At 38.6% G+C, this 18,420-nt stretch overlaps 1 non-coding gene across 1 annotated transcript; it reads right to left on the reverse strand.

The window, feature by feature from the left end:
• Positions 1-293: 293 nt before the first annotated feature.
• On the reverse strand, positions 294-400 carry LOC127133701 (small nucleolar RNA R71). The gene has a single exon (XR_007807651.1). It is a non-coding gene; the product is annotated as a small nucleolar RNA R71 (small nucleolar RNA).
• Between the last annotated feature and the right edge of the window lie 18,020 nt (positions 401-18,420).

Raw genomic sequence — 18,420 nt, forward strand, 5'->3', positions numbered from 1 at the left:
AAGCAAACAACTTCGAACTTAAGCCTTCGCTGTTACAAGCAGTGCAACAAAATCAATTCTCTGGAAATCCTACCGAGGATCCAAACCTTCATTTATCCGTATTTGTCCAATACGTCGATACTGTTAAAGCTAATGGTGTCACTTCAGAGGCAATTCGACTTCGTCTCTTTCCTTTCTCGTTAAGAGATAAAGCTAGAAGATGGCTTCAGTCTCTTCCTTCCAACTCAGTCACCACATGGAATGAGTTGAAGAAAGTATTTCTTGCCCGATATTTTCCTCCAAGCAAAACAGCTATGTTGAGAGCCCAAATAAATGGATTTAAACAGAAAGATAACGAGTCTCTTTTCGAAGCTTGGGAAAGATACAAAGACATGATGAGACTTTGTCCACAACATGGTTTAGAGGACTGGTTAGTAATTCATACCTTCTATAATGTTCTCTTGTACAACACAAGGTTAACAACCGACGCTGCCGCAGGTGGTGCGCTTATGGATAAACCTTACGCCGATGCTTATCAACTTATTGAAAGCATGGCCCAAAACCATTATCAGTGGGGAAGCGACAGAACAATGGTAGAAAAACCTCAAACGAAAAGTGGCATGTACGAGATAAGTAGCCTTGATCATGTTAATGCAAAAGTGGATGCTCTTGCCCAGAAAATTGAAAATCTAAACGTATCATCTCCAGCCACCGTGGTTTCCGTAACTCAAAATTGCGAAGTCTGTGGAATCCAAGGCCACACCCCTACAGATTGTCAACTCCTAACAGGAATCCAAGCAGAGCAAGTGAACTATGCTCAAGGAAATCCCTACTCGCATACCTATAACTCAAACTGGAAGAACCATCCTAATTTCTCATATAAGAGTAATAATGCTTTATACGCACCAGGACAAGCTCCCAGTCAAGCCCCAGCTATACCTCCTGGATATCAAAAACCGACCCCATCTACACCTAACAATAACGTTTCTAGGAAATCCAACTTGGAAATCATGATGGAGAACTTCATAGCTTCTCAACAGCAAACCAATAAAGATTTCTTAAACCAGAATGTACACACTAGCGAACAGATAAAACAACTAGCAAGTAAAGTAGATGCCCTGGCTACCCATAACAAAATGCTGGAAACACAAATATCACAGGTAGCTCAACAACAAGCGCATACTGCTGCCCCTACTGGTACATTTCCTGGACAGCCCCAACCTAACCCGAAAAGCCACGCTCATGCAATTATATTAAGAAGTGGAACAGAGGTAGAAGGACCACCTGATCCAAGGATTGAAAACCAAAACTCTAAAAAGTCAACTGAGGAAGAAAATAAACCTAAGGAAAAGGATGAGAGTAATAACCAAACCGTAGAAAAGAAAGAACCTTATGTACCTCCACCGCCTTATAAACCACCTATCCCTTATCCTCAAAGGCTTATTAAAACCAAAGACGCCGGCCAATTTAAAAAATTTATTGACCTACTGAAACAATTAAACGTCACCATTCCTTTTACATAAGCTATTACACAGATGCCTTCATATGTTAAGTTCTTAAAAGAAATTCTATCTAATAAAAGGAAACTTGAAGAGAGCGAAACCGTTACACTCACTGCTGAGTGCAGCGCAATAATCCAGAATATGCCTCCTAAACTTAAAGATCCTGGTAGTTTCTCTATACCCTGTCACATAGGAAAATTCGTCATAGACAAAGCTCTATGCGATTTAGGAGCCGGTATCAGTGTTATGCCTTTATCCATATGCAAGAAACTGGAAATGGGATAATTAAGACCAACTAAAATGTCTGTACAATTAGCAGATCGTTCCGTTAGATATCCTGTAGGAATTCTTGAAAACGTTCCCGTGCGCATAGGTCAATTCTACATCCTAACCGATTTTATAATTATGGACATAAGAGAAGATGAAGTTACCCCCATTATATTGGGAAGACCATTCTTAGCAACCGTCGGTGCTATCATAGACATAACACGAGGACGACTCACTTTCGAAGTAGGAGAAGAGAAAATTGAGTTCATTCTTTCCCAATTTTTAAAAGCACCTGCAATAGATGACACATGTTACTTCATGGATATCATCGACGAATGCATAAAAGAAACAGAATTAGAAAATGACAAATTGTCCGACTATCGTGTAGAAGACGGACTGAATCATTGTTTAGCAATAACACCGGATCCTACGCAATGCCTCAAGAAACCAAACCTCGACCTGAAAACACTTCCCAAAAATCTGAGATATGAATTCCTAGACTCAGAACTTGAACGACCAGTGATAGTTAATGCAGACCTAGGAAAACTCGAAACCGAAAAACTCCTACATATCTTAAGAAAATATCCAACCGCACTAGGATACAACATCACCGATCTTAAAGGGATAAGCCCTTCTATTTGTATGCATTGCATCATGCTAGAAGAAGACTGTAAAACTTCTAGGGAACATCAGAGGAGACTAAACCCGATCCTGAGCAAGGTAGTGAAGAAGGAAGTAACGAAGTTATTAGAGGCAGGTATCATATATCCTATATCCGATAGCAAATGGGTTAGCCCTGTACACGTAGTACCGAAGAAAGGAGGTATAACCGTTATCGAAAATGAAAAAGGAGAAACTATAACCAAACGAATCGAATCGGGATGGAGAATGTGCATTGACTATAGGAAACTAAACAAAGCAACCTGAAAAGATCATTTTCCTTTACCATTCATAGACCAGATGTTAGAACGATTAGCAAAACATTCTCATTTCTGCTATCTGGACGGCTACTCAGGCTTCTTTCAAATACCAATTCATCCTGATGACCAAGAAAAGACAACGTTCACATGTCCTTTTGGTACCTTCGCTTATCGACGAATGCCGTTTGGCTTGTGCAATGCTCCTGCAACTTTCCAAAGATGCATGATGGCAATATTCGCCGATTTTCTCGAAAACATCATGGAAGTCTTTATGGATGACTTTTCCGTATGCGGACAAAGTTTCGAAGAATGTCTTGAAAACCTAGAAAGAGTTCTAGAACGGTGTGTAAAAGTAAACCTAGTACTTAATTGGGAAAAATGTCACTTTATGATACAAGAAGGAATTGTTTTAGGACACATCATATCAAATAGAGGAATTGAAGTAGACAAAGCCAAAATAGAAGTAATCGAAAACCTTCAACCTCCGAAAATTGTGAGAGAAGTACGAAGCTTCCTAGGACATGCCGGTTTTTACCGACGATTTATTAAAGATTTCTCTAAAATAACTAAACCTTTAACCAGACTATTAATGAAAGATGCTGAATTCATATTCGACAGTAAATGCTTAGAAGCGTTTCAAACACTTAAACAGGCATTGATCTCCGCGCCCATAATGCAGACTCCGGATTGGAATGAACCATTCGAAATAATGTGTGACGCAAGTGACTACGCCGTAGGTGCTGTCTTAGGACAACGAAAAGATAAAAAACTTCACGTCATATATTATGCAAGTAGAACTCTAGATGAAGCGCAGATGAATTACGCCACGACCGAGAAAGAACTTTTAGCAGTAGTGTTTGCGCTAGATAAATTTCGTTCTTACTTGATCGGAGCTAAAATAATCATTTACACTGACCACGCTGCCATTAAGTACCTCTTAACAAAAAAGGACGCTAAACCTAGACTCCTAAGGTGGATCTTGTTATTACAAGAATTTGATTTGGAAATCAAAGATAAAAAAGGAACTGAAAACGTAGTGGCAGATCACCTTTCTAGACTTGAAAATCTGGAACCGGAAAGAACATCGATCAATGATGACTTCTCGTACGATAAACTTATAGCTAATTTGGGAGAAAATAGAGCTGATGAACAGGTAGAGGCCGCCTTGGCTGTATGCGTTACACCATGGTACGCCGACTTTGTCAATTATTTAGCCGCCGGAATAGTTCCACTTAATTTATCCTACCAGCAAAAGAAACGATTCTTCCATGACTTGAAACATTATTACTGGGACGACCCTTTACTTTTCAAAAGAGGCCCCGATGGTATTTTCCGTCGGTGTATACCTGAAGAAGAGATAGAAAATATAATCTGACATTGTCATTCCGCTCCTTATGGTGGACACGCAAGTACATCCAAGACCTGCTCTAAAATCCTACAAGTCGGTCTTTATTGGCCAAACATATGGAGGGATGTGCATGCTGCTGTCAAGAAATGTGATAGATGTCAACACACAGGAAACATATCTAGACGTGACGAGATGCCACAAAAGGGCATTTTGGAAGTAGAGATTTTCGACGTGTGGGGAATAGATTTCATGGGACCTTTTCCACCTTCTTTCGGTAACAAGTACATACTCGTGGCGGTTGACTACGTATCAAAATGGATTAAAGCTATAGCTTCTCCAACAAACGACACACGAGTGATAACTAAACTCTTTAAGAATATAATTTTCCCAAGATTTGGTGTCCCAAGAATAGTCGTCAGTGATGGTGGATCGCATTTCATATCTAAGATACTCGAAAAACTACTATTTAAGTATGGTGTAAGACACCGAGTAGCGACACCTTACCATCCTCAAACCAGTGGACAAGTGGAAGTGTCTAACAGAGAAATCAAACAGATATTAGAAAAAACAGTCGCCACCTCAAGGAAAGACTGGTCATCTAAATTACCCGAGGCTTTACGGGCATATCGAACCGCTTACAAAACTCCCATAGGAACAACCCCATTTAAGCTTATTTATGGTAAATCTTGCCACCTCCCAGTAGAGTTAGAACATAAGGCCTATTGGGCTAATAAAAATTTAAATTTAAACTATAAGACCGCCGGTGAAAAGCCAATCCTTGATATAAACGAATTAGAAGAACTTAGACTAGACGCATACGAAAATTCCAGAATCTACAAGGAAAGAACGAAAAAATGGCATGATAAGCGCATATCAAGGAAAACTTTCAAACAAGGCAACGTAGTCCTTTTGTTCAACTCTAGACTTAAGTTATTCCCAGGAAAACTACGCTCTAGATGGTCAGGCCCTTTCCAAGTTACTAATGTTTTCCCTAGCGGAGCTGTGGAAATTAAAGGAAAATCTATATAAGCATTTATCGTAAACGGGCAGCGTCTGAAACATTATCACTATGATGATAACGATGAAGACTCGCAAGTCCTGCACTTAGACGTATTGTCTCCAAAATCTATAGACTAATATTTGATAGTTTTATGTCGAGCTTGCGACATTAAACAAAGCGCTTCGTGGGAGACAACCCACAATTTTCTCTTTTTCTATTTTTTATACTATCTTTTCTTTGATTATTCTTTTTGATTTTATTTAGTATTCATTCTTCATTAATTTTATTTTATAAAACTTTTCTTCTTCTCTTCTTTCGGCATCTGGCCAAATCCTGACTAAATTCTTGTTTTTCTTTTCTTTAGTTAACACTAACCTGATGGGACAAATTGATCGTATGGGTATCAAATTCAGAGGGAAAGCTTAGAAACAAAAGTTCGAAGAACTAGCAGAGAGAGAAATGCACCCAAGTTTCTATGCTGATGATTGGGCAATGACTGCCCTTGGACTAAGAGAGAGTGTCATGTATCTGCTGAGTCAAATAGGGTGGGAAACCACACCTATTCGAAGACAATTTGTCACTTACCGGAGGCTAACTCTAGAATTCCTTAGCTCCCTGATCTACCTACCCAGCCATGGAAAAGGAATAAGCAGAGGTTTCATTTAGTTCAGGATGTTCAACATGGAGTATCAATTTAACATTCAAGACTTTACTAACCTTTTAGGGTTCCCTACCTCTTTTGATACATTCACCATGAGCCAAGAAGACCTTTTTGAATATAGAGAACTTGAACATTTTTGGGGAAGTTTGACGGGAAATGACGACCCTGAGGAACATGAGTTTCTTTCTGGAAACATTCATAACCCAGCATTTCGCTATTTCCATAAAATCCTAGCACACACTCTCTTTGGGAAGAAATCAAACAATACCATAGTATCACGTGATGAGCTCTTCATAATATTTTGTGCTTCCCAGAACCGTCCAGTGAATGGTGCCACTTATATGTTCGCAAATTTTGACCGTCTTATTCAGGATGACCGAGCACCAATTCAAATAGGAGGTTTGATAACCATGATTGCTAATGCTATTGGATTGCGCCAACCCATGCTCGACTTGAGCCCTTTTTGTGGCATTGCGCCTATGAGTATACCTTTCCTCTTCAACACTATGTTTATAGGAAATCTCGAGCCTGAAGAGTTTGAGCTTATAATTAACAACCAAGTTCTTTGCCTATTCACCTTGCCTAGTCCGATGACTAGTGTTCATAACTGAAATAACTGGCTCTACAACCTGAACGGAACACCCTCCCTTGTTAGATCTATCGAATCCATATCCAAGACTATGAGATTTGTGACGACCCAATTCCTTATGCTGAGTCTGACCCACAGACACCTACTGGATACCATGATGTTACCTCTCCACCTCATCCTATCCCGACCGCAGAGTCGGCTATACCTGATCTTAGACATCATATGCCCGGAACTGATTATAACACCGCCATTCAAGCCTTGATGTCAGAATAAGAAGCCATCAGAAAAGAGTTAACTAATATGGGACATGAATTTCTGGGATACATGAGTAGTATGACAAACCAATTTCATGAGTTGCTACACCGTGTGAATTCCTTTGTTCCTCCGGCCAGAGATCCTGCAAGTGGCTAGAAGTTTTTAGTTAATTAGTTTTAGTTTAGGTTATTTATAGTTTTGTTTCACATTACTTTTAATCTTAGTATTTGTTTTTTTTTTCGCATGTTTGCTTTTTCCTTCTAATGTTACATTATGATTATTTTATGAAGCTATTGCATTATTGGTTTATTTTATTTTATTTTATGCAATATCTACAATTATCAATAGTGCTCTTTACTGTATGCTACTTACATAGCCTATTAGAGAAAAATATATTTATGCACTATGATGAGTAGTAGAATACACGGTATTTCTAAAATATAGCAATAGTGAAATAAAATAAACATAAGCAAAACAAGATAACAATAGCAAAATAAAATAAACATAAAAACATAAAAACAATAAAATAAAATAGTAAAAACAATTATGAATCACTAGGTAAGTGACCGTTGCAAGATGACTGTGTGACGAGCGTCACACCAGCCATCACGGTCGTCACACACATGCCTGTGACGGCCGTAACACCTCCCGTCACGAGCGTGACAGCTTCAGAAGAGGTGAACGTTAATAACCGTTGGGGACACGACCGTTACACCTCTCAACTTTTTATTTTCCCCATTCATTCACCCATTTACTCACATTCATCCACATTTATTTTTTTCTCTCACCCACTCCTCTTCCAACTTCCAAAACTTTTCCTATAAATACCTACCATACATTTCTCCCTAAACCACATCTTTCCATACATTTCTCCATACAAATCCATTTTCATCCTTCCTCCTTCTTTCAACCCACTTATTAATATGGCGGAAAACCAACAATTCGGAAATATCATCTTCCGATCCGAAGATGATAATTATCAACGAGAGCAATTCAAACGATTTCAACAACGAGGTGTCGCCTCTACCAGGTATCCTGATTTAAATTATTTATAAGAATTAGGGTTACTTCAAGGTGTGCAATGGATGCTTCGTCTTGTTGATTTAACCTTTCTTTGCACACACAATCAACCTACCTATCCATCACTCACCTTAGAATTTTTAAGTTCTTATTCCTACTCCACCCCAACCGGTGACGACGAGTACTTAACCGGTACCGCAACTTTCCGCATGTTCAACACCGAGTACTCGCTATCCCAGAACCAATTGAGTGCCATGCTACAATTCCCTATAGAAGGCCAAGTCCACCCTAGAATTCCTCCAAACTCCCAGTGGCACATAAACGCCTTCGACCTCTTTAGAAAAATATCCGGTGTGGAAACCAAGAACTGGGATGTACTACTTGCTTCACATATACATAACCCAACCATCCGGTACTTTATCCGCATCCTGCAAAACACCATTTTTGGTCGACCCAATAATAACAAAGTCAACGCAAAGGAATTATTCTTCCTCCACTGCGTCTTTGCAATGGATACAAAGGTAAACGCTGCCTCCTTCTTATTTCACCATATTCGCTCCCTATGTGCTCGAGGCCGCCAACCTTTTGTGATTGGTGGACTAATCACCACCATAGCACTTGGTTTGAATCTAGGGGACCGACTTCAAAATTTACAATCTCTACCACCCCTATTTATGGATATAAGCTATTGTCGCTCCAGCCGCTTAATCAAAAATAGGGTAGGCGGAAGGTATTACCTTATGGTGAATAACCAAGAAGTCCCAAGCGTTGTTCTGCCCAACATTGCCCTTACAGATGTCACCAATCCCAACCGCTTCATCTACGATCTAAATGCTCCTGAATCTACCGAGCCTACACAAGCAAACCCGCCCCAGGACGAGTTTGAGGAAATGGAGCAAGGTGATCAAGGTCCTGAACAACAATCAGCCCCACTCAACCCTTCCGATAATGCAACTGGTCCATCCTCCCGACGTCGTCGAAGAAGAAGGCCAACAACTACTGATGACATCATGGATGCTATTGATGTTATGCAGGCGCAAAATCTCGAAGTGATGCAAATGATGCGCCAGATGCAACAACAACAAGAAGCGAGGAATGTAATAACCGACCAGCGGTTCACTGACTTGCTCAACAGGTTTGACGACCTGGACGTACGTCAAAGATCACCGGGTCCAAGAACAAGAGGCGGAAGGCAGCATTGACTTTGGGTTTCCCTTTTTCTTTTCCTATTTCTTTTGTTTTCTTTAAAACATTGGGGACAATGTTTCATTTAAGTGTGTGTGTGTGGGGGGGGGGGGGAACGTTGTTTCAGTTATCTCTCTTTCAACATTCATCTTTCAAGTATGTATTTCCCTTTTCATTGTTATTTCCCTTTCTGTTATCAATATAAAAAAAATAATTATAATATATATTATAAGTTGCATCCCTAGTGTGAAAAATTTCTATTATCTATTCCCCTAAACTTTCTTGAGCCATAACAAAAATTCAACACACTCAATAAGTATAAAGGTTGCTTATTTTATCAAACTTGAGAAAATTTAGACAAAAACCATTACCGCCCCAACACTCTAAAAACCTCAACATGTTAGACCAGGCTAAGTACCTATTATACCAATCCCTTGAACTTTTAGTTTTATAGTAACCCCGAGTAGTTTATACGAGAAGTCGGCACCATCCTAATATCAAACTACGTGGAGAGCCGATGAATATAAGTGAATGATTCCCAAGACAATATATTAGAAAAAGAAAAGAAAATCAGGAAACGCACTAATTAAGTTAGGTGATCCTTACCCGATCATTTAATCCAAAGGTTGCGGACCCTGCAAAAACATTGTATGAACGATCCATTATGAGTTGGTTCATCAGTTTCTGGTGCTGAACTTGGTAGGGCGGACTACGGTCCGATCCTCCGCAATTTGCAATGGACTAAATAACGAAGTTATCCAACTTATGTACCAGAACTTCAAGCTAAAAAGGGAATCAGAATCGCTAACCGGTTACTCCACTATGTGCAGGAAAAGATAAAGGGCTTAATGTGATTTCGCTAGAATGAAAACGGGTGAAATAAGAGTAAAAGAACTAGGCTGGCTATAATAGCGTGACTCGATCTGGTTTGCATAAGGTGAGGTTGTCTGAGGTTGTAACGGTAGTTGTTGATGTTAAGATTAAACTCAGGTTATTTCTAAACAAGATTTACTTGCAACCTATTACGACTTGATGTGTGTTTGGAAATTTCATCTGGCTAATACTTTAAACTGATATCTATACTGTATATTGCTTGAGGACAAACAAAGATCTAAGTATGGGGGAGTTTGATAACATGAAATAATATCACATTTTTGGACTCGATTTAATTAAATTATATTATTATTTGATTCGATTTATTTCATTTTATTCGATATTACTTGGTATTTCCTTCTATTTATTTCAGGCAACATTATTTGAAGCATACGTGAAAAAACAAAGAAAAGGAGGTGCAAAAAGTATGAGAAACAATTCCACTAAAGCCCAGCCCAAAAATGCCTAAGCGCTGAAGCTGTGACGAGCGTCACGCCCAGCTACCTTGTGTTACGAGCATAACACATGGTGTGACGAACGTCACACTTCACTCCTATATTTTTGGCTTTTGACGCGCAACAGAGGCATGTTGAGCCTATTCTTCCGTTTGACTCGTTGAAGCGTGAAGGTTACTTACTGAAGGAATTTGTGGGAAACGGTTACAAATTGGAGTAATATAAATAGAGCCAAGGATCCAACCCTGCAGGCTCTCGCTCTCGGTCTCTCTCAATTTTCCAGTTTTCGGCACTGCATTTATTTTACTGCCTTTTTAATTCTTTCAGCACTTTACTTTCCTAGCAATTTTTATTTCTTTTCTTTTCCAGTCAACCTTTCAAGCATTCAATTAATTTTCTCACAATAGTTTCTACACCGAAAACTATTGTGTAATTTTTACTAGGTCTAACCTTACGTTAGATCATAGTATTTTATTCCTTCGCCTTTATTTTACTGTCTGATCGAAGATTGTGAAGAACAAATCCAACCGGCTTGTGGTGGAGTGTTCAAACATCGAAGTTAGAGAACAATCAAGATTTCTATTAATTTTACAGGTTCTTTAATTTATTGTTTTAATTTATATATGCTCTGCACTGTTATTTATTTGTACAGTCTGTCTGATATGGCTGTATGTAAGCATAATTATTGTTTAGGCTTGTTTAGCATGTCTGGCTAAATAAACTTAGATATCGGTATGTAAAGTAAGCGGAACGAAGGAATCAAAACTAAGTTGGTTTAAATTTATTTAAAAATACAATCACTCTTTTTATGGTCTCAATTTACAGAATTAACACCAAAGTTTTTGTACGAGAGTAAAAGACATAAAGAAGTTAAAATCAATAGAACAAAAGTTTGAGCTTTTAACTGGACAATGTAAATTGGACATTAATTTTAAATCAGGGCGAAAGCAATTTTTAGAGTCAATTAAATTCTAATCATTTTCAAAAATTATTTTTAAAGGTTAAATGTGAGGACGAGAGTTAAGCATTTAAGTTTAATTATATAATCTAAGTCAACAGAGCGAGAGTTTGAGACGAGGGTGTTTAAATGGTTAGTGTTTTCTTAAAAAGAGTTTCTATAGATTCTATTGTTTTCAAAAAGTGATTTTGGACTTAACTAATTAGTGACAGCGCACGTTAATATAAAGTCATAGTTTATTCAACAGAGCGAGAGTTTGAGAAAAGACTTTTAATCAATAGTGTCTACTGAAAAGATTTATTTTAAAACTAAGAAACTAACGAAGATTTGATTCCCTAATTACGACGAACTACATACCGATATCCGCTATATTTGATATTTAATCTAGATCTTATTTTAGTTTTACTTTTCCCCCTAATCATCAAAGTATCATCTGCCTTAGCTTTACGAAGTAACCTTAGAAAAACGGTATATCGATTCATAAGTCCCTGTGGGATCGATATCTTTTAAAACTACGCGATAGAACTGTGCACTTGCAGTTAATACCCCAATAGACTCATAAAGTCGCGATCAATATGCATATTCAGGCTTTTCGATAGCGGGTTGGGTTAGACGATTTGATCCGAGATGCTTCCACTAGCCGTTAAAATTTTCGAAACAATTTTTGTAAAGTTTTTTTTAACTTGGGATCTATTTACCCCCCTCTAGATAAGTCGCCTTCGTCTAACAAGTGGTATCACGAGCTTCAGTTAATTTTGTGCTTCAATATTCACTTATTAGAAAATAGCTATAGAACCTAAAGAGGTGTACAATAGAGCACACATCTTTGCTGGTGAAAACTATAGCTATTTGAAAGCTTGTATGTGTATACATATCAACTTGGTTGATATGGGTGTTTGGGAAATCATACCAATGGTTGTAATAAAATTACAATGACCAATGGTGAAAGTGTCGTTGTACCAAAACCGGAAGCACAATAGAATGATAATGATAAGAAATTGTGATCACATGATTGGAAGGCACAAAATATTCTCAAATCGCACTTGGTGTTGATGAATATTATCGTTTTTCCCATTGTAAAACCGCTAAAGCTATGTGGAATGCATTAGAAGTTGCCCATGGAAGTGTTGGTGTAAGCCCTAGAGGCCAATACTTTTGGTACTTGTATCAAATTATTTATTAATAATAAAAGGTTTTTTCTTTATTATGTTTGTTTAATAAAGTCCCTAGAGTAGCTAGTCCGTTTAATGTATCAAGTGTGACTTAATCATGAGATCACATTAAACATAAGGACACTATTCTTAAAGTATCCGTAGTCGAGCTTTATTGTGAAGTGGGATAATATTAAAGCATTAAGACTATTATGTATATAGACTGATGATCACATCTCATGGATCACGGATAAGGAGTTATCAAGTCTTAAACATAGGTATGAATATTAAGAGTAATATTTATATTGGATTGACCCGCTATGAGAATACTATATAGAATGTTATGCAAAGTGTCATAAGTTATTCTCATGGTGATAATGGTGTATACCACCCTTCGACCTGAAACCACTATGGACCCTAGATGTAGAGTCGAGTGCCTTATTGCTGATCAAACATTGTCCGTAACTGGATGACCATAAAGACAGTTGATGGGTACTCCACGAAGCATGCTAAGGGACATGAGTGACCTAGATGGAATTTGCCCATCATGCGTAACAGGATAAATGTCTATGGGCCCAATATTGAACTGGACAAGGATGACACGGTCTATGCCTTGTGTTCAATATAGACATAAGGGTAAAAGGGTAATTGTACACATAAGTATTATCACAAAAGGATTTTTCAGATCACATGATATTTTCGTGTCTTGGGTAGCAGTGATGTGTTGCTAGATACCGCTCACTGTTTATTGTGTTAAATACGTGATTTAATATAATTGCCAATGCCGCGAAAACCTACAGGGTCACACACAAAAGGACGGATTGATGAGAGATAGAGTAACTAAGGAATAACGTAATGTACTGTGCACTTAAGTGAATTGTAGAACATTGTAAGGTACGATGTACTTAAGTAGAATACGAAATATGGTAAGGTATCACGCGCTTAAGTGATTTTGGCATATTATAAGATATGGGCCACATACACTTGAGTGGGCTTTTTAGCTTGTAGCCCACACAAGTGGTTCTATAAATAGAACCCTTGTGTAGAAGCATTTGGGCAGTTACAATTTCATTTCTCTCTCTGTCTCTCTCTCTCTCTCTCTCTCTCTCTCTCTCTCTCACTCACTTAAAGCCTTCATTCGTAGCAGCTAGCACCGATATTGAAGAAATCTGTTCGTGTGGACTGAGTAGAGGCGTTGTCATCATTCAACGTTTGTGATCTCTCCGTAGATCTGCCACAAAGGTTACAATCGCCACAAGAGGTAATGATTCTATCACTGATCATGTCCATTCGTAAGGATCACTAAAGGAGAAATTTTAAATTCCGATGCGTTTTGGATCGCTCTTCTCCTTCAGAAAGAGATAATGAAGTTAAACAAGCTAGGATCAATACCTTAAATCAAGAGTTTGAACTATTTTGCATGAAGCATGGTGAAACCATTGCATACATACAAAAGAGGTTCACACATCTTATAAATTATTTGAATGATCTAGGTGTCGCATCCTGCGAAAAATCAACCGGCGAGACTCGAAAATAAAACACACAGAGCCGCCACTAAACGTTATTTATCCCAAGATAGGGAAAGGAAACGCTCAGAGAAACCTGGAAAGACATGGTCTCGCGACCAGAGAGAGGGTTCGGGAGTCGGTTACGCAAGGGGAAGGTATTAGCACCCCTCACGTCCGTCGTACTCGACGGGATCCACGTCCTAGAATAAAGAAAAGGTTGCTAAACATCACACACACACACAGGGAACGCAGGTGGGGTTAAGAAAAGGGAGCTCGATAAGGTATCGCACCTTATGCCTACATATCTTGTCTGGAACAAGAATCAGAGCCACTGTAGTTCGGCTTACGCACGCCAAACAACACAAAACATACAAACAGATAAGGGTGGCAAACATGGAGCCCGACAACCACTTGATGGAATTACGTCGGCATCCGAACCAAAACGCACTCAAAAGGGCAAACGTGGAGCCCGACTGCCAATCACTGGGCTTACGTCGGCATCCGAACCCAAGCATACATAATCAGATAACAAGTAAACGCACGCAAAAAAGAAAAAGGTTGCCCGGAGTGGTCTCGCACGACCACCTGCCTACATACCTCGTCTGGAACGAGGATCAGGGCGATGTAGTTCCCCTGAAAGGGACTAAATTGCTAACCAGAAACCGAGGGGGAAACACGACACTAGGGAGCTGAGACTCGAGCCTAATGTTGTCATGCATCGTTCACCTAAGTTCGGTTTTCTATCCTACTTGCATAAGCAAACTAACCTAACCAGGAAAGAAGCTAGCACACAAGCATACAATCATATATCATCCAATGAGAACAGGTATCTCAAACAAGCATGTCAATCAGATATCCACATAACACGCACTATAGCCAAACAAGGGGGCTCAATCAATCAGGTTTGACTGCCTAAGCAATCGTCTGTACAGGCTGTGTTTGCTCTTAACCTTGCCATTACGAGGCTAAGGTGAAGCAGATGAAAGGATGAAGTGAGGATCAGACCTCACAGCTCTTATCCCTAACCAGGGAGAGCTTCTGACAAATGAGCATGGGTCCAGAATAGGGGAACCCTTCTATACTCGATGACTCAGACACAATGTGCACTGCACAGGATCTTGGGCTTTTGATCTCAATGCTACAACCATGTAATGGGAGCAAGGAGAAGACTCAACTGAATAGTGGGGGGTAGGCTGCATACCCCTACCTTCCACCAATTGCCTTATTTAAAGGACTTTCACCTGCTTGGCACGAAAAATAAACAACCACAATCATTGCCTCTTAAGGAGGACTTCAGACATTTATTTGCCCGGCCCGGTAACAGCCGGGTCTCCAGACTACATGAAGTCAAGAGGACCTACCTCGATACAAGTTGCTTAAGCAACGCAAAGCAAAAGTTCACAAGGAACTGAGCAACTAAAGTACCTGGAAACAATCAAACACAGTTAGTACTCAGACAGACAAAACCAAACAGCAAGTGTTCAATCAATCAAACTATACAACTCAATACACAACACAAGGCAAGCTCAAAGCTTAAGCCTAAGCTTTACCACCTACAAAACAATGTTATGTTAGTGTACAAACATCAACAACACCAATTAAAATTGATTTGGATCATTCTCCATAAGCATTGCTTTTCTTGTCCTGAAAAATCAAGCAAACATTAGCAACTAGACCACTAGGCCAAGCCTAGGGTCCAAAAGCAAGAAAAGAAATCCCTAAACAGCAAGGTATTCATCAACCAATCTCAAATTAACATCAAACAAGAGCAAACATCATTGGTCTCATGTTTATATCATCCACCATATCCAATTCATGCACAAAACAATCCATATTGGTTCAAATGAAGCATCAAACATACAAACAGAAGTACTGCATTCAAATCCATACCAAGACACATCCAAAAATTCTCAAATTAATTACACCTAAACAGGGGTCAATCAAGGTCTACCATGTCAAATTTGAGCTCAATTGGGCAAATGGAACCATGTCAATGAAAATCATCAAAAACAGACACAATTTCATGCTTCAATTCACACCATCAATGCATACATCCACATCAAAAATTCATATCTCATTGAAAACAAAAAAGAAATGGATGAGACCAAAACAGGGAGGTCCTAACATTTGTATAGTTCATGCATATCAAATTTCATGGCCATACAATACAACATGAGCATTTCTCAATCATTCTACCAACCTAGGTCACATGGACTTGCAAATTCAATCACCAGAAATGAAAAATCATGATCAATTAGAAAAGGCAGTGAAAAATTCTACAAAAATTCACCAAGCATCCTAACATGTCAACAATTCACCATGCAAAATTTCATTTCATTCTAACAAGTATAGACCAATCAAAAAAATCCAGCAAGTTGACATAATGAGGTGTGACACAAATTGTCACACCTAAGTTCCAGAATTTGCTGCTCATTGACCAGGTATCAAAAATGCATGAAATTTACATATAAATGAACATCAATCAGTCAAGAATCATCACAAAAAGTTTCAAGAATTTATTTTACATCATGTGCATTTCCCAATTAAAATGGTGCAAGGTGTCAAAATGTAACACATGTGAAAGAAGCCTAAGCCAAATGATAATTCTACCAAGCACAACTTTGACCAATAGGTCAAAAGGATCCTAAAGTCAACAACAAAGTCATAGAAAAAATCTCCACAATTTTCTGATTTTTCTACTATTTTTTATGAATTTTTTAAAGGTGTTATGTATTTTTTAATAATTAAACAAATCAATTGAAATAGCCAATGGCAGTTTTGTAAATAAGCAATGGCGGGAGCGGGAAACACCGCGTTTGAAAATTTGAACGGTTTTATGGATCAAACACTCTCAAATTCCAGAAATCTATCGTCTTCTTCCCAGATTTTCCAGAAACGGCGTAAACATGATGAACACCAAAACTTAACGAAAATTGGCATGCGAGTAACCGTTCGAACCGTCTAATCGAGCACAATCTAAATATCAACCTATTGCAACCTAACAATTCCTAAATCAAACGAATCAAAGAGGTTAGGGTTTGTGTTCATAACTTCAAATTGCGATTTCTTAGCCTACGGTTCATCATTTGCAATTCTAAAACTATCACCGTGCTCTACATGAAGTGAACTATAGAATGCACATAGCAATTTGGCAAAGCATGAGATTCGAAATTTCTCAAACCTGTAATGGCAGCGGTGATTTCGTTGTTCTTGAGCTTTAATTCCTTCAAACAGTTGCAGTAGGATGATGAGGAAGACAAATGGAACGGTTAGATGCGATTGCAAGAGCTTCTAGCGCGCGAATTCATCATCTCACCATGGATGATGCTTCTTTGACAGCCACGATTTGAAGCTTTTCCTCCTCCAATTTCCAAAAACAGATTGAGATATTGATGAGAGGAGATGAATGCAAAAAGAATCTCGAAAATTGGTTGAGATTTGATGAAGTTTGATGAAGTTTTGTGTTTATGGTGTTCTTGAGATTTTGAGAGAAAACTTGAGAATTTGGAAAGTTTGAGATCCAATCTTGGTAAAAGTGATTTTCTGTTATGATTAGGAAGGGATTAGACTTATATATGATACCTTAATCTTCCACTAATCCACTTAATTAACCAAAAGCATTGTTAGTGTAAATGGCAATTTTCAAAGGAGGGGTAAAATTGGAGTTTCACCATGACAGCTAGTGCCACCTCTTTTGACAGCACATACACCTTCTAAATATCACATGTGGACTGTAGAAACTTGTCCCATGCTTATTGGTCATGTATTTCTCAAAATCACATGTGGATGCAAAAATGTCCAATTTTCACCATTTCATTTTCCAAACCAATTTCCAATTTACAAAGCCTATGCATGAAATGAGGATTCAAACATATTCCAAATGCCATTTCTGAGGTGTTGGAAAAAGTCCCATTCAAAAATTCCAATTATTTTGAGAGTTGGACAATTTTGCCCCTGATCCAATTCAATTGTCCAGTTGAAAAGTGACTTTTTGCCTTGGCCATTTTTGAACAAATCCAATGATGCACCCTCAAAGTACATGTCAAATGGAGTTTGTGCATATAAAGAACTTGCAATTTGGACAAAGTATGTGGAAGTTATGACCTCCTGATTACGGGTCATTTTTGAATTTCACTGAGCCATAACTTTCCAACCATACATGGGATTTTCAAGTTCTTGGACTTTTTGGAAAGGTGAGAACAAGATCTACAACTTTCATGTTGAACAAATTTGCATTTGAAGCTTCCTTGGACACGTGGCTTTGAGGTCCAAAACTTTCCATTTTTGGAAACTTCCATTACAAGTCACTTTCTATTTTTGGCAGTTTTTGCCTTGACTTGATTTTCTTCATTCTTAAGCTTTGAGATGTCAAATAACACTTGTTCCAACATGAATGAAGTGTATCCAACTCATTTCCACCTCCAAATCCATCAGATCATGTACAGTTGACCACAGTTGACTTTTCATCTGATAGATGAATCTGGCAATGCATAGATTAATTTGAACCCCATTCTTCAACTGAAATGGCTCAAGGGTGAAATCCTAGCCTCAATAAGCTCCAGATAACCATAGAATGAACCTCATATCCATCATGAACCCCATCTCCTGATTGTGCCCTGATTGGCCCAATGCACCTGATTAGGGTTGACCAGTGGTCAAAACCCTAATCTCAAGGAATCTTCTTCAATCTTCTGATGACATCCAACCATGATGACGATGATGTATCATTGCAATCAAGATGAAGACCAA

This window comes from Lathyrus oleraceus, chromosome 3 (genome assembly GCF_024323335.1).
Source record: "Lathyrus oleraceus cultivar Zhongwan6 chromosome 3, CAAS_Psat_ZW6_1.0, whole genome shotgun sequence".
In the NCBI taxonomy this organism is placed as follows: domain Eukaryota; kingdom Viridiplantae; phylum Streptophyta; class Magnoliopsida; order Fabales; family Fabaceae; genus Lathyrus; species Lathyrus oleraceus.